The 18,805-nt window shown below is 40.5% G+C and overlaps 1 pseudogene; it reads right to left on the reverse strand.

The window, feature by feature from the left end:
• Positions 1-835: 835 nt before the first annotated feature.
• Positions 836-18,805, reverse strand: part of LOC109482843 — a 22,777-nt pseudogene continuing 4,807 nt past the window's right edge.

Raw genomic sequence — 18,805 nt, forward strand, 5'->3', positions numbered from 1 at the left:
AACATTCTATCCCCTATTTAAAATATCACTTGTACATGTTCACATCAATCCTACCATCTTCGCAATATATATAGCAGAAACTATTACAAACACAATAGACTTACATTACTTACATTACATTACTAAAGACTTAATGATCGTGTGTACCTTGGATTTTAAATCTACCGCCGTTTACACTTACAATTCCAACTCAAGATTGCCTACTGCTAACGGTCTATTACTTTAGAGACGGTCAATATGTAGGTGCTGTGTATACATTAACAATGGCTTGACATACATTTTTGTACAAAGAAATGGCACTGTTATATACACGTTATTACACATTGTCCTCGTTTGATTCCATACATTACAGTATAGAGGCAATAGATATCATTGTCGTATAGCTAGAGTAGGTCGACCAATCAGAAGTCCCCATTTCATATTGGTTATGGCGCCATAGTATTGCCAGCGGTGAAAAATGATCTCACAAGTGGTAAGGTATAAATCCATAAACACCCCGACCGATCACATGACCCTGGGTACGAGATCAGGCCAGTCCGCCATCTTTTTTTGTGTTCGAGGTATGGCTACACCACTTGCTGTAAAGAGTTGCTTCCATAATGTAAAACCCAATTGTAAAACGTAAAACACTAATGTACCGGGTAAACTTATTTTCTGGGCTCTATTTGGAACACTGGCTAACCTTGAGAGGAAGTGGTTTTAGGGCTCTATACGTCTGAACCCTTGAACGTCGGGTAAAACGTACAAAGTTCACTACAACGGACATTGCATTGCTCTGCATTTCGTTGCTTTCATGCATATTTGGAGAAATGTCAGCTTGCATCGTGGCTTCACTTCAGGTCAGCCATCCCTGCCAGGGCTCGGTGTAGTGCAGGAAGTAACTCAGGTTGAAGACGAGAAAACACAGAGGAAACCCCCAGCGGGAGTAGCGGTCGATGGACGCCACGTCTGCTCGCACCATTTGGACCTGAAACAAAACAAAACAAAACAAAATACATGTGTACCACAATGAGCTAACTAGCTGTCTTTGCAGCCACCGAACGATCTGCGATACCTTTCAGTTTTCTTTTCTCGAAGCATCACAATGAAAAATGCAAACGATAACCCTGTACTAATTAATCATCAGATTCTGTCTGCAACAAAAAAAGGACGAAATTTCGTTAAATTTCTTTCCACTATAAGACCGTCAGATTAAAACGATATTCTATTTCCGCCTAATAGAAAAGCTGAACTTGAGTGATGAAGTTTAGATTAGTTGGTTTTAGCCTGAAAGAAAATCGATCTACCGTGAAAGAAGCCCCGACAGCGGCCCAAGGTGCTTTTACCATATTGATGGATAAAAGGATCATCCTCACAGGCATAAAAGGAAGTATTCTCCAAGAACACTTTAAGGCAGGCAGGGCCTGTTAAGAAAGGTTATTTAAGTTGAAAGAATTATACATAGCGGTCGTGCTCTCCATTGCTAGTATTCTATATCATGTCTACGTTTTCTGAATGAGCAAGTAGTAGACTGTCTTGAAATGATTTGCATTAAACGACTTGTAGTGCAGGATTCGATACAATTAATGTATTATGGTAGATTTGTAACACGTTAAAATAAGCATATACATCTGTAGCAATTGATTAAAATTTGTAACCATGAAAATATGCTATAGTTTTTTGAAGTTTAGAAAAGGTTACCACGATACATTCAAACAGGAAATAAAATTATCTTTGCATCATGCTGAAATCATACTGTGGGCTAACGAATGAAATATTCTGAGTCGTTATTTTTAATACGTGAAGCCAGACGATACCGAATTCCATGTGTCTCCAACAACCTTGGATTGATGTTAGCCACTTAATGACCCCACAAGGGACGACACGTAATTGGCGCCCTTTGAGAAGACCAAACTGTCGTCTGTATACTTCCTGCCTCATTTCTGCATGAGGCAATACAGGCAGGAAAGCTTTAACAGCTACAGGCAACCATTAGCAACAGCTACTGTAGAGGGATCATCAACTCTCACTCACGGAAACACGGTAACGGTGTGTAGTTTCATGAACTCTTGCTTCAAAAATGCTGTAAGACAGTTGGGTATTTTGGCGAGAGCCCACGAGGGCACGAAAAGCTAGTCATTAGTACACTGTGCAACTCAAACTTCGTGTGTCTCATTGTGATCCCTGTCAGGACAAATCTAATCAATCATTGTAAGTGCACATACAGCATCTCAGTCTGAGATCATATTCCAGGAAACACTTGCAAGGGGAAATCTGCAATAGTAGGGCCAAGTGCAGCAATCCATAATGCACGAAGAGTGGTGATTTTTTTATATCTGTAGGGACTTCGTCAATTATTCCAAGATGCTACAGCATTTGAGCACACGATTTCGTCCGTTCTCAACAATATAACAAGACACGGAAACTTTACATTTGCGCAGAATGTTAAACTTAAGAAAAGCAAATGCATAATGTTTACCTTCATATTGTCTCTATCCTAACTCCTCTGTTTATTGCTGCTAAAACACATTCATACAGCAAATAGTGACCAGTCCCTCCAACTCTGTCCTGCTACATAATGTAACTCAATATCACAGTGTGTCTGACAGACGTCTGGCCCAGATTATTGACTTTATTGGTATTTGAAGGGGAAGAGGAAACAGAGCTGAGACGAAAAAACGCCATCATTCACACTGTCCTAAAAACAACCATGCTTTTTAATATAACCAACCAGTACCTGAGATACGCTTCTGACGATCTGTCGAACCCCGTTGGCGAAAGTCACTCCGATCTTCTTTGACGTATTCCTCCGCAGTCTCTGCCCGTCCATGCCCGCATTCTGCCCCACGGTCCCGTCGTCTGCCATGTTGATGTCCAGAATCGTGTGCCGTTTGTCGTGGTTGTTCTCCATCTCATCCACGCAGTGCAGGGCAGTCACATTTGCTCTTAACTGAAACAATGTTTTGATACAATATTTAGTCTAGTATGATTAGTGACTCTGTCATGTATTTATAAAGGCCCATTATGTAACGTAAGGGCAATACAAAAGGTGTACTTTCCAGTCATAGTAAGTTGACTCACTTAACCCTTGAGTTTTCGAGAACAATATTAAGGTAGAGCTCCATACAAACATGAATATTAAAACTGTGAAGGATCCAACTTATAGCCAGTGTGCATGTGGCTGACCTACATGTACTCTTCTGTGGTTGACCAGATGCAAACATTTTCAGAGAAAAGAAACAAAGGCAGACCCAAAACCACCTGAGAAGAACTGTGACGGATAACCTGGCGTCCATGGGATTATCTTGGCGATCAGTAAAAAGAAGGTGACCAATGACAGACCCAGATGGAAAGAAAAAAGTCATGGCCTCATGTCTCGCAAGGGATGAGGAGGATAAGTACGTACTAAGTAAGTTTGGTTAGTGCAACAACATATTGCATTGACGGTGCCCATGTCATTTCACAGCTAAGTTCTACGTTCCCAACATTGTACAGACTTTTGCTCAGGATATTCAAGTATTTCATTCGTGGCAGCAGCCTCGTATAACCAAAGAATTCTGTTCCATGGCCTCTGCCCATCTCATTGACTTAAGCCCAAGGAAAGTACCTTATGTTTACACTTCTTATCAGTTGCCATCTTGCGTTTTGCCTCCTTCATCTTCTTGACAGAAGACCGGAAGTTGACGGCTGCGTACTCCACCAGCGCGGCGAAGGTAACAGGAAACACGTGATCAGGTAGACGTCGATGGCCTTGATGTAGGAGATCTTAGGCATGGTGGCTCGGGCGCCTCCGATCAGTGTGGTCATGGTCAACACAGTGGTGATACCTGCGGCAACCGGTACATGTTCATTAGTAGAGATCATAGATTCGAATACGTTACACACAGTCTGTCACAGAGAGAATTCGAAGCAAATTCGAAGGAAAGACAGCTTTGTTTCTTTTGATAACACACACAAAAAATTACTAGAAAGGTAACATTTGCAAAGCAAATGCATAATGTTTACCTTCGCACATGGTCTGCTCTGTTAATTCTTACACAAACACTTTCACATATATGGTGACAGGAGTTTAAATCCCCCCTACTATAAAATTGCAACATTATGTAACCCAACAACAGTTACCATGGTGACAGACGGTCTGGTTCAGGTCATTGGCCAGGTCAGTAATTGGAACGGAAGAAGAAGAATTTTCCTTCGGTAAATATAATAACATGGTCCTTTTCGGCCGTATAATGGAATGCCATAAGTGTCAAACTCTTTGTTTAATGTATATGTACGTGACGTAGCTCGTTCTATCTGGCACCCTCTGTCAGTGATCTATATTGTTCCACGACTGGTTCAGGTTTAAAGGTCACATGTTAAGTACTGCTACACATAGCCCTCCCGAACACGGGAACACTGATTTCGGGTGTAGACGGCAACGGCCATGGTTGGCTGGTGTTGGGGAGTAGGTTGGGGCGTGTTTGGAAGTCAAAGTTGACTCAACTTCAACTCAAATTCGATTCGATAGAAAGTAAGGTATGGCCTAAATTTGCTCAGACTGCTCCCAGCCTTCAGCCAACCTTGGTGTTGCTGGCGTTCTGAGGAAGATTCTGAATGTGTGACTGACCAAGAGCTACTCTAGCCGGAACAGCCTCGGCGTTGATCCAGAAGGAGACCCAGGACAGGACCACCAGCAGGATGGACGGGATGTACGTCTGGAAGATGAAGTAGAACGCCTGGCGATGCAGCAGGAAGCAAAACTTCACATTGGAATAATCACCTGTGGGGGTAGGAATAGAACATCAAAACATATATGCATGGAATTAGAGCTGAATAGTGTAACATTAAGTATAAAACATTATATACAAAATTTTCTGGTGTAAATAAGTGCTAGCCTCTACCAGGCACCGCGGATCGCTGGAAAAATAGTAGAAATTGGCCGAAATAAAGGGATAGTATACCAGAGAAGATCCAGGGCCATAGAAGCTCCAATTTGCGACCCACGATTTTCCAGCGATCCGCGGTGCCTGGTAGAGGCTAAATAAGTGCCATTCAGGAAGTGAAGGTTGCATAGATTTTGCAAATGAGGTCCTGATTTAAATAAGTTATGTTTGATGATGTTCAAATTCACCTTACTCCCGCTAGGAGGCCCATTATCGAACTTGACCTTCCTCTTTGCGACCCCTAGACACCTACCAAATATCACGAATATCGATCCACAGCTTCTCGAGTTATACTGTACGTTGACATACATACAGACCCAGATTGGTAACACAGCAACTTCACCATGGAAAAATCGAAAACATATTAACCTTCTTGTCGAATGGTTAAAATAACTGGCGTGCCGGGCGTATGTTTTGATGAGTTGATACCAAGACCTCCCTCGACATGTCATTCAGCTTACTCCCAATTATTACCAAAAAAGACGCTGTTCAAAATCATTCATTTTTCATTCAACACATTGAAAGAAAAAAGAAAGCTGTTGCTGTACCTGATTCATAAGTAGCCATGCCATTAATGACGTTATAGGAACCGATTTTGAACTGCTGAAGCTGTAAACTCTCTACGCCGTAAATAGAGTTGTTGCCAGCCTTCCAGCGAAACCGAATATCTTCCGTCTTATAGCCGTCTGAGAAAAATGTAAAAGGGTGTCTGAAGTTAGTGACCGTTTGCTTCAAACATGGAAACTATGTTATGATAAATTATAAAAACACCAAACAGAGTATAGAGAAGTATTGGTACGTACAACTTTCAAATCCCAATGTGCAGTTTTGCGAATCCATCGGATACTTCTTGAGATCCATGTTGCATTCCGCCTTTGCAGTGATCCTGTAGACAGGTAGAATACAGAACAGTTTAGACTGGGCTCCTATAATTGGGATCCCACGAAAGTTGGATACGTGCCATGTAGATAACAAATGGTAGGTTTTTCTTCACATCAGATTTCATACATTCTGATTTTTATCAGTTTCTGCTTCACACTGATTTCCAGAGTTTTGTCGTTTACCGTCACTTAATTTTTGTTACAGGTTTTAAAAACTTTACGGTAGACACATGCGTGTGTGAGAAGTTGGGTATGTTATGGGAACAGGCTTAGCGCATATGCAGTAAGAAAGATGCAGTCATATGCAGTCATATCCATCCGTAAGTTGGTCACATACTAAAGTAATTTGGTTCGTTCAAATACATGTAACGACCAAACAGTATCCAGTGTATCCAGTGATCGGATAACCATAACTGACAGTACTGTCTATCATATAGCTGATATTATCTGAGACAGATAGTTCGGCCCTAATAATATTAGGTTTCCGCCCCTGTAGTTTTAAGGCACACTGCCAAAGCATTTGTTATTCCATCATATAGTACTCAATCTCTTCCGAAGTTTCTGGTACTTAGAATGACACACAAATTGCACGTAACTTCAAAGTAGATTTATGGATCTATAGATGTCTATAAACGTATAATGGCCAGGACTGCAAATTGTAGAAAAACAGGCAGATGGCTCAACGTGGATCAGTGGCGAACCCTGCAGACAAATTTGATTTATCATTTACCTGTCGTCCTGAATATATTTTCCTGTTAGGCCATACCGACTTAATTCTATGGATGACATCCGCGCGCGCATGGATTTTCGCCTGTTCTCAAAAAGAAAAAAAAACAAAGATTACGTCTTCCGAGGCTCTGGGCTGGCTCTAGGCCTGGGTAGTCCATGGTAGTTAGCGATAATACGGAGCCGATGGTAACTCTGGAGGATGGCACCCAGGCTGCCGAAGGCGAGTTTCACGATTCATGAATTCCGCAAAAAGCCAGAATGTGCCGGCTTGTCACTATGTACTGCTAAAATTAATTCACAATTCCAGCGGTTTAGTAGCATTTTTATTTTTGGCCGGATTTTTTTTATTCGCCCGCGCGCGCTAATTTGGGGGTCTTCAGAGGATGTCATCCATAAAATTAAGTCGGTGTGGCCTTACTACCACTATCTACGAGCAGTAAGGTCAACATAAGGGCACAATACATCAGATATAACAAAGCCATTACTGTGATAGCAAAGCAGCGACCCTGGTGAGTTGTCGGTAGAAAATATATTGGGCAGACCAGTTTATGTTACATGTACGTAACAAGGGCAATAAAAATGACTGTTTAAAATCGTTTGTTCTGCTTTTCGTTATGACTAAATGTATATGTTGCCACCCTAATGCAATATCTATTTTACAAAAATGAAGGTTAGACATCCAGGTCTAACTTTTATTTCCTGTTTGACTATCAAAAATCTGTCTTCACTGTATTTGAATATCATCATCAATCAATAGTTCGTGTTTGGAAGCCTGCTGTTTTCAAGACCTCGCCAGTGTCACTGACCAAAGGTGGTGCCTGAAACGTTTGACCGTTCCAAAATCATATCCAAGTGATTAACTGTTTTCTTGGCTGTTTTCTCTTTTCTTCTTTTCTTCTTTTTAATTTTTATTTCTAATCGCCATCCTTCTGGTTCCTTCTCAACGTGACTATACAGAAAGTCAGAACGACATAGAAAATAATATTTACCTCATTCCGTATAGTATCCCTCCATCGGGGTACAGCCTGATGAGTTTGTTGTCCACGGTAACTTTATGCAGGAAGGACTCCTTCGCGTTGGGGATGAACGTGTCGGGAACCCAGAGCTTCTCGGCCAGTCTGCCGTCCAGACTCAGGCTGTGGTTCGACCCCGCGAAGGCCAGACGTTCGTCCTTCCAGTACTGACGCAGAAACACGGTAATGGTGTAGTCCTGAAAATGAGATCAGGTCATTGATAAGACGCAAAGCTATAGATACTTTATTATGTTTATCTTCACAGAAGAAAACATATTGTTTTTGCTCTGCTTCTTTTTCTTCCTCTTCTTCTTCTCCAAACAAATAAGGTCAATGACCTGGACCAGACGTCTGTCACCAAGGTAACTGGTGCTGTAGCAGAAACCTGTGGTGTTGGGTTACATTATGTGGTAGGAAAGAGCTTGAGGGGGCGGTCTCTTTGTATAATATTACAAACGTACGATACACACTGATTCAGTATCAGACTTGTCTATACAGAACATTAACAGAACAGTGCAGAAGGCTTCTGGACCTGTTGTTCATTTTCAACGTTAAAAATCGCCATTCAATAAGACATAACAGAAACAAATACTTTAGAGTGACAAATCACCCTTCAAGGCAAACCTATTTGTGTGGCTCCCAGATGATCAGAAATGACAGCATGACAGTTTGCATTACACCCTCAAGAACCTCTTTACGAGTACGTCGAAATCTTGCCAGATGTGCAAAATAAAAGACTTCGACACTTGCCTAATGGTAGATAATTACTACGGTTGAAAGTAAACTTTAGGCAAGTAGACTTCAGGCAAAGTATCATCACTGAAATCTCACCGGACCGGTTAATGCAATCAGAGATAAGCATCCTTTATCTCCTGTGTCTCTCTTGGTGGGCGGAACGAAGACACCAGGAGGAGGACATCCATCATCATTAAGAAAGACCCCCCACTTTTCCTAACTGCCTATCTGTCAGTAGACTGAAGCTTAGTATCAAGTATTTGCTGACGTTTATCCTTTTTCAATGTCAACTTTCTGAGGAAAGCTGGCTTTGGAGTTTATAAAAGTTTTTAATCCAATAACCAAAAAAATAATTTACGGCATAAGTAGTCGAGACTTCCTTGACTCCACGAAATTATATTACTAAAAATAGAAGCGTGGCACTCAAATATCATATTCCATATTAAGTGCATCGCTGTGATTGATAGACTTTTTTTCGACCAGACCGTAAAGTATCACCATTTTCAGTACATTAAGGTTCCATAGGTGGCTGGAAAGAAAAATTGCTTCTAATTGAGGGAAAAGGGTTTGAATACCAGGTGACATTTACCAAAAAGCTTTCAATGACGTCCGGGTGACGGATTACTGGTATTTGGTTAAAGTGTCCTGACATGTAAGAAAAGACAAGTCTCCTACCTTTGTAACCTAAAGTCAATGACAGACATAAACTAACTTTGATTGCACGTAATAACTACCATTGAATATGGTTGAAGCCATATTTTATATAAAGGGTACTAAATTGCCTTGAACGCGTATTCCATCCATAACCCTTCCATCCATTTAACCATTTCGGACAACGAACTCTTCATAAAAAGTTCCGTATCAGTAAGCCCATTTAGAAACATTTTTAACACCATCGACCCAGCCGACTTTCCTCCGACCTTGTCCTAACCATATGGTTCAGCCAGTGTTCGGGAGGACATACCGCTCGTAAATATGTGACAGGGGCTTTCTGGTGTGGACGGGAGGTTCGGTTGGCTGGTGGTTGGCTTGTGTTTGGGAGTAGGTCAGCAGTGGTCGTCTTCAATTCTTCTCATAGTAAAACGTGTAATTTTATTCCAACATCAAATTTTTAGTGACCACTGTCGCCTTCATCAGGATAATTAATGACCAATCACTTCACAAAGTGATCTCGCGAGAGTTGCGATTAATTAACACGTGACATTATTCACACGAGACTTTACTTATACGTGACGTAAGCAATTGATCAAAAGTGCCAGGGAGTTTATATCGTCCACCATCTCTATCAACTGAAGGCTGAAGTGCTCTGATATATATGGCCTCTGATGAAGGCGATAGTGGCTGCTGAAAATTTGATCTCTCTGTATACTGTGTGTTGGAATAAAGTTTAACGTTTTACTATGATTACTACCAACACAGATGAACTTGCATCAAATTCTTCCCTTTGAGAACGGCAGACGTGGCCTACATCTGGTCAGACATCACTCGATCTTCAGCCAACCTTGGTGAGTTGATGGTCGGGGGAAGGTTCTGAATGTGTGACAGGGACTTAGATGATGAACCACATTACTACGAACAATATATGAGAAGCAAGTTTAATCTTTAGTTAAAGAGTTTGACTTGTTCCAACACAAGAAGGAGAACTCACCATAAATTTTCGGCTGATCCCGTCAACCGTCGTCAGATTTGTGATGCAGTCGCTGACTGACGAAGGTTGACGGGATCAGCCGAAAATTTATGGTGAGTTCTCCTTCTTGTGTTGGAACAAGTCAAACTCTTTAACTATGGATTCTACCAATACAGATGAGCTTTCATTCGAAGTTTAATCTTCTTTAAATCGATAGCGCATCCATCCGTCTTTCTTTTGCTTTTGAAAATCCCCTTATCTTTATTCATGCTAGTGGGGAAGATTCTGATGGACCATGAGTATCTATCATTCACTGCGAACGTTCTTCCTGGAAGGATCAATGAAGTCAATCCTAAGTGTCCCATCATGGTCGACGAGTTGGCATCTATTTAAATAAGCGTCCAAACGCGAGGGGCATCTTATGTTTCTTTGGAGAACACTGAGTGCTACGGAAATAAATTCTCAGTAAAGGGTTTCTTTTTATTTTGTATTTACATGTTATATCATTTACTAATTTATGAAAATATATCTTTAAACACATGGGTAGTCCCTTCAGTCGCTCCCAAAGGAGCCCATGGAAAAATTAAACAAGAAAGTAATATAACATAAAATAATAATCAAACATAACATTGCACGTAAATCAATAATCAGTCAGTGGTGTTTGGAGATGGTCAGAGTTAAGATTCCAAATAATACAAACTTAGGAATGTTAGAACATCATGGCGAAATACTGGTAAATGAGGTGAAATCTTAGCCACTTTGGAAATATCTGAAAGCCTTCAACATTATTTTGTTAACTATATGTCATGTACCTTCAGCGTACTCAGTTTTATACCAAAGGAATAAAAGTTTATCCACCTACAGATAACTCAGCTGAATATGGAACACTGAGATTCCATCTTGTGTGACTAGAAGAAACTAGTCATTTGGGAGATTATTGACTCATTCAGCGTGGTTGACCGGTCAATTCCAATCTAAGGACTGTCAACGGGCATTTCTGACATAAGCTCGTTTCCTCTCTTTCTTATCTCCTTTTCCCATGCTTCACTTTTTACAGCTGGTTTGATGGATAACGCTAGAGTCGGTGGGTGAAACGGGCCGTCGGTTTAACTTCAAATTACCGACCTTCAATTTTGACGTCGAACCATATCAATGGTCGGTACTAAACTCTATGGGGATGTGACGTGAATTAATGACCTTACATGAACTTCGAAATTCCAGACCCGTCTCTTGTCAAAGACGATTTTGTGTCCCACAAAAAAACGTTTAGATGAGCCTGAGAGCTGCTGAGTCTACATTCTAGTTCTGAAAGTCTTGTCTAGAAAGACCTCCAGGGCTTAAAGACTGTTTCCAGTGCCTACACAGGCCAGTTCCTTGACTCCAGGGCCAACATGTCCCCAAAGACATTTTACCACAGCCCCCTTTCCCCCTTAAGGATAACTCTGGGCCTAGCTACTATCCAAGCAGAAGTTTGGGTTTTGGGTTATTTTGGCGTGTTTTTAGTTTTTTTTAACGGGGTTTCTGTCTTAGACTGGGATTTTTTTCCCGATAAAAAAGCCTAAAATCACGGCAAAAATAACCCAAACCTTTGCTTGGAGGGTAGGACCTGGCGTGTTATGGATCTGACATACCGGTAAATCCTAACATGAAAGTCTTGGATTAATAGATGAGTTCTACAACGGAGTATGGACAGAACGCCCCAACAATGCACAACTTTTTATGCCTTCATTTATTCTTTTCAAGACTGATGCTCTGTTCGTATATTTCCATTAGCGAAAGACAATCCATCTGAATCGCTGATATTTGTAGGTTATAGCAGGTTATTTTTGTGGTATAGATCAATATCCTTTACGGTCTGCCTCAAACACTTGAGATATGCCTAGTGCGGAATTCACTCACCATAGATCCATCCCTGTGCCTTTTCACACTTACTTATAAGTGTTCTTACCGTACGTCAAGCAGGGATGTACTTTGATGTGTTAATGTATCCGCTCTATTCAACTTCTTTGCGAAGGGATCAACTTGCTTTTATTAAATATTTTCCGTACAATATCAGTAGATTCTGTACGTACAGCCCAATTTGTATGTCTAAAAAAACACGTTAAGAGTGGATTAGACAGGCCATAATTAGTACTGTTGCAATTGCCCAATCTGAGTGTTAACATCCATATTTCTACTTGATACCCCAAAGACGCCGGAAGGTTCAAATGGGACGTACCCAGCTTCACGAGAAAATGTCTGCACCCTCACAGATTGCCGAGTGTGTCTGGAAAACGTCCCTTGTCAAAATTGCCATGCATCTTCTGAAATTGGTCTATTTCGAGATTACCCTTGGTACAAATAACGGAGTTCGTATTTCAATACGCTTCATCTCAGAGCCGCTGGTTAAAAGGTTAATAATATCAAGGCCTTATGGAGGAGAAATGTATTAGATGTATATAGATGTGCAAGCCTTTACGTGAAATGTTGCCAGACTCAGTATACCAATTATTATGCAAAATAATACATTGTCTTTTAAGTTCCGTGAAATATTTAGTTTTTTTGGTGAATTTCTTGTTTTGTTCATTGTTCTTATGATTTTCTCTGTTTACGTCTATGCAATTTTTTACTGTCACCTTACCAGTGGAAAATACCTTGCCTTACTCATTGTTTTTGTGGGAACATAAATGTCTTATGAATTGTTTTTGTGAATTTCTAGATCTCTATTTACTTCTTTGCATTTTCCACTGGCACCTTATACCAACAACATACTGTTGGCTCCTGGCCAGTTTCTGGTACCTAACTTCCTGTGTCTGACCTTTTGTTATTTGATAGCTAGGCAATTCGCCTTAGTCTTGTGCCACACATTTAGTTGAAAATAACTTTAAACACAAGCAAACACACAGGCAAACACTCCCAAAGAAATACCGCCGTACTCCGATGTAGTAACGCTGATGCTTAAGGCGCGGTCACATTTCCTATCCCGGGGCCCGGCCGGGCAGTCGTATGGAACGAAAATTATGACACAAGACAGCAAAACACAAAAAAAAGTTTTAGAAAATTAACCATGAGCACTATTTGTGTATACTCTTAATTAATACGAATTATTTATTTTTCGAATTCGTTCACGCAAACAACCCGGCCGGGCCCCGGCTTGGAAATGTGACCGTGCCCTAATAAGGGCAAGAAAAGACACGGTTTTGTGACAAAAGTATGTTGAAGGATATTGAAGGTTAAGTGATACGACGACAGACCTTTTGAGGTGGCGAATAAAAGGATTCGTCTGTATAAAAAGATCCGTCTGTCACCTTTGTCGGCACCGCTATATGTTACATGTCTCATCTGTACAGCAGAAGAGAAGGGAAACGGACTTTGATGTATCTAGCAAGAGCACAGCAGCTACATGACATTTATACTCCCCAGTGATCGGTTGAAAGAAACGGTGGGCAAAGTGCCAACGAAATGTGAGTCGTTAAAAGAAGTTCAAAGCTTCATAGATTGAAATAAGAACGCTGGTCACGTCAGTATGGTGGGTCTTCATCAGAATTACTGCAAACGAAATCTAAAACACAAACGTATTCAGACGATATCAGAAGGTATACAAACAGACATCTGATACATCTGGGAATCAACTGTGCTATACTGATTGTATTAGGCAACATGCGGCATTACTCCGTACAGCTACAACATAAATACACCAGATTATTAGTCGGCAACCAATGTTATTACTAAGGCAAAACTGCATTTTTGTCTCGATGGATGAAAAGATAATATTGTTGCTAATGGTTTAAATGGATGTATCGATGCAGAAGGCATCTGAGGGCAGTGACAGTGCTCACCGTAATGCACGAAAAGTTAGATTTACCAACGGTAGTAAATGCCAGTAAAGCCGGGTAAAGGTTACTTCGTAAACAGCACCTTACTTTACAATGGTAGTAAATAAAAGTCAAGTCCGGTAATTTTATTTAGTACCATTGTTAAGTCCAAATTACCGGACTTGGCTATTATTTACTACCATAATAAATCTAGTGCTGTTTTTTACAAAGTAAACATTATCCGACTTTACTGACATTTACTACCTTTGGTAAACCCAACTTTTCGTGCATTGCCACTCTAGTGACTTATCAAACAGGCACCCTGAGGCACATAGACGCTTTCAGGGATTCAAGGGAAAAAGTGAGACTGTCTTTGATGGATTGTTGTATTACTGTGTTACCACAAATGTAAGCCCAAAAGAGAGATAAAAACGTGGCAGACTAAAGAGCATATGTCCCAGTGGTATAGACAGACGTGACTGATCTACTGGAAAAGACTACAGTTTAGCTAGCTACGCTGTGACCTGGTCTCTACTGTCCAATCTCCTATAGTCTCCATTGAAGAGATTTCTGAACCTTTTCGTGGCAAAGTGCCCACCTCCATGGGCTAAACATATGTCATTCGATGTGAATAACACTGGAAATGCTAAGATATACAATCGATTTCAAGATAGAACTAACTGATCTACTGGAAAAGACTACAGTTTAGCTAGCCACCCTATTACCTGGTCTCTACTGTCAAATCTCCTAGCCTCTTTTGAAAAGATTTCTGAACCTTTTCGTGGCAAAGTGCCCACCTCCGATCCATGGCTAAACATATGTCGTTCCATGTGAATAACACTGGTGATGCTAAAAAACTAAAATCGATTTTAAGATAGAACGACCGAAAACGGAACTCTTATTAGGTAATAAATGTAGTGACCTTGTATAATTTCACATATTGGATGCCGTTGAAGGGCAGTATATCGGTAGGTGCTCCGATGGGACTAATTTAGAGCCCGCTGCAATCTGCTATGTCCATGGACGCGTGTCAGTAGGAGTGAATCGAAGAAGCCCCATATCTTCTGACGAATTAAACTTCAGAGTTCAAACTTTAGGACAGACGCAGTGACGACCGCGAATGTCAATAGTAATATGTTCACTGAGAATTTATACCTGAGTTCGCCAAAACACTCGGTGGACCAAAACACTTCTCCCTCTTTTTATCATTCTTTCAAAGGCATACATCTGCTTTTCTACTTTTATTGATTGTAATTTGCGGAAGAGTTGTACATTGGTAAATTGCCTTGGCAGTGTGATGGTGTCAAATTTATTAGCGTAAAATTTAGCCAATCTATCTCCAGCGAAGCATACCTCCAGATACAAGCTCTTACGAGTATATAAGCCTTATCTATATTCTAATGGCACGATGAGTGGTCCAATATTTCTTTAGGACTTTCAGCCCATACATAACTCCATACAACTTCCTGTAAGGATGTGCACTGTCGTGATGCAGGTCTACAAAAAAGGCATGGAGAGAAGGTTAAATGGCCCATACACTAGAATGCTGAAAATGTCTTAATAAACATTTCATGGAGACAAAGAATTTCAAACCGTGAGCTTTACAGGAACATACTGCCGATTGCTGAAACAATACGTCAAAGGAGACTACGTTTTGTAGACCACTTGTTGAGGAAAAATGATGAGGTAGTACACAAACTCTTACTTCGGAACCCGAGTCATGGAAACGAAAACCACGGAAGACCACACTTGACTTATATTAAACAGCTAGAAGCTGACATTGCAATAAACCTAAACCAATTGCCTGCAGCAATGTATGACAGGCAGCAATGGAGGAAGATAGTCATGAGAAGATTCCAAGCGAGCTCGACACAGTGAGTGAGTGAGTGAGGTCTAGCGGTCTTGTCTATTGCCCAAGTTGGCTACCCACACTTTCTTAACGCCTATAATTCTGTGTAATGTGATGCCTCTAGATCTTTAGAGTCAGTGCTAATCGTTTCCGTACGGTAGAACAGTGTGCGGATAACACCAAGTCTTATGATGGTCCAAAGGATTGCCAGACGGGGGACGCTACAGACTTTCTGTAACCTATGATCCTGCACACGTGACATTACAGAAGTTGTGGATTGTCCATTCCTTGACAAAGACTGTAATTGTACAGGCCAAGTTCTTGTGTTAAAAGTACAATTTAAACTAGCTGCATGGTTCCAAGATTCTTAGTTCAGTTAGTGTCTCTTGCTTGTACACGTAAGTGAACAATATCGTTGATTTTTGTTCACAATAATCAAAATATTAAACAATTACTTCATAACATGTTCATGCATTACAAGGAAAATAGGGATAAAAAAGGAATAATTTGATAGTTCGTATGCTTGTGTCCCTATTGTTCCACTATATGAAGGGTACATGTCGTACAATGAAACATTGGGTACTAAATAAAGTTGGACTGCTCACCATGTTGACCTCCGAGATCTGATCTATACTGGAAATCGTCATGCTCATTTCCACCTCTACCGGGGGACCTACAAATCAGGTTAGAAGAAAATCCAATCAATAACAATTTCACAGAAATCAGATATCCGTCATACCTATATTTATGTCCCAATACAGCTCTAATGATGCGTGACGCGAAAACATATTGGCATTGATACTGTTCAAGGTTATCAATGATATTAATGATGATAAGTAAGTTGTTGCTCATGTGGCCGGGATGAAGATTGCACAACAATTACAATTACATATCTCCATGCAGAAGTTTAGGATTCGGCTTATTTTTGGTGTTTTCAAGCGTTTTATGTCAGGCTTTCTTTTTGAACTGGTATATTTTCGCGTAGCAAATGTTGTCTGGCAAATGGATACAGTCTGGCCAATTTGACGCTGTCTTTGCAGCCACCAAAGGATCTGCTTGGCTACATTCACTCTCCAAGCAGAGGCTTAGGATTCGGCTTATTTTTTTACATCTTTTGTGGCGTTTGTATGTCAAGCTTTTTTTTTTTGAACTGGTATATTTCCGCGTAGCAAATGTTGTCTGGCAAATGGATACAGTCTGGCCAATTTGACGCTGTCTTTGCAGCCACCAAAGGATCTGCTTGGCTACATTCACTCTCCAAGCAGAGGCTTAGGATTCGGCTTATTTTTTTACATCTTTTGTGGCGTTTGTCGTATGTCAGGCTTTTTGTTTTCATCGGTATCATTACGCGTGGCAAATGATGTCTGGAAAATGAATACGATTTGATGCTGTCTTTACAGCCACCAAAAGATCTGCTTAGAGATTAAGCTACATTACGATCATGGTCATAAAAGTAGCCGGTGGACGATTATTAATTCTTTAATAGTGTAAAATGTGAAAGGATCTAAGAATACGGAGAATAGACCATTGTTTCCCCACCTAAAAGTGTATGTGTGTCTCTTGTGTAGTCTTTCTGGCAGCTAGTGTTTCCTTTCATTAGTTAGTTTGTGGTGATTTTATACGAATCGAATCCAATACAATACACGGTTTCCTGCTTGGATTAAGAATAAATAAATTTTTAATAAGATTTAGCAGGACGGGGAAGAATTTATCGGCAATCGAACAGAGTCCACCTGTAACACATTTATATATAAGGGATTTGCAAGCAAGAAATAGGTCAATCGAAACCTACTTTATATCAACGTACAAGTCGCAAAGACGACTTACCGCCGAAGGAAGGTCGCAAGAACCTGTCGTATCCTCGGCTAACGAGATGGCTCTCAAGGGTCGGAGCTCCCTGAGAACTAAGGAAAAAAAAAATCTTGTTTAGAGTTAAAACTTTAGATACAACACAAAAAGTTAAAACTTTAGATACAACACAAAAAGTTAAAACTTTAGATACAACACAAAAAGTTAAAACTTTAGATACAACACAAAAAGTTAAAACTTTAGATACAACACCTAGAGCTTTCAGTCACTCTGGTCTTCCTCAGTAGACTGACCCAGTGAGGCTTGTCACGTGGCTTCTTTGAAGTGTGACGTCAACACTGGGTCAAAGGAATCTGGTAGACGATGCCAACCCACGATGTCGTCTACTAGATACCTTTGACCCAAATACCTTTGACTCTAGGTGAGAAAACTTTTGAAGATGCCAGCCTTTGTGAGAAATGCCAGCCTTTGACTCTAGGTGAGAAAACTTTTGACGATGCCAGCCTAGGTGAGAAACCTTTGACGATGCCAGCCCACGATGTCGTCTACCAGACACCTTTGACCAGATACCTTTGACTCTAGGTGAGAAAACGTTTTGTGTTGAATCTAAACTATAAACATGTAACTACCAACACCGATGAACTTTCATGATAGTATAAAAAAAGAATCTTAATAATGAACGCTACTACTTGGCTCGATCGAAAACGGAAAACTTTTCTTTGTTTGCGCGTACCCTATAACGAACTCAACCCTACCCTATCTGTACCTGTAACTGAAACTTATGTAACATTAAACAAGACCTAGCCGTCAATATGTTTTTTTTTCTAATTAGTTTTTCATCCTTTGGGTATGAGCTTTCCAAAGAGTGAACTAAATACATAGGGACAGCTTATATATATATATATATATATATGTATATATTCCACTGGCAAGATTTGAGATACAGGATGTCCGTTGGGTTGAAAATACCTCTAACTGCGACACTGCAGGTTGATTCAGAACACGTATGGCTGTTTCTCTAGATGCACTAGATGCAAGGTTTAAAGTGTTTTGTCATTATGGGTTCACCACACCACGAAGTGGTGTGGTGAAACCATATTGCTTTTTCTGATGTTTCTTCTTCTTCTCCTCCTCCTGCCATTTTTTAAATGGATTCAGCTTCTTCATTTTAGGGCCCAAGGTCCTGAAATTTGGTATGGAGGTACAGTGGGCAAATACCCCTAGGCGTCTTTTTAAATTATTGTGATACAGGCTTTTAGAATGGTTTTATTTGAGTTTTTTGGCTGTGTTATAGCAAATGTATTACTGTATTAGTGTGCCTTGTTTACCACGTTTGGGCATGAGTCATCACAATGGAATGCAGGGCATCAACCAATAGGCATGCAGCTTTCCTCTATTCTTCTTGCTGATTGGCTGTTGGGATTTAACTTGATTAACACCTGCATAGATCATTTCCACCTGCAC

The sequence above is a fragment of the Branchiostoma belcheri genome, unplaced genomic scaffold, assembly GCF_001625305.1.
Source record: "Branchiostoma belcheri isolate BF01 breed outbred unplaced genomic scaffold, Haploidv18h27 scaffold61, whole genome shotgun sequence".
NCBI classification, from domain to species: domain Eukaryota; kingdom Metazoa; phylum Chordata; class Leptocardii; order Amphioxiformes; family Branchiostomatidae; genus Branchiostoma; species Branchiostoma belcheri.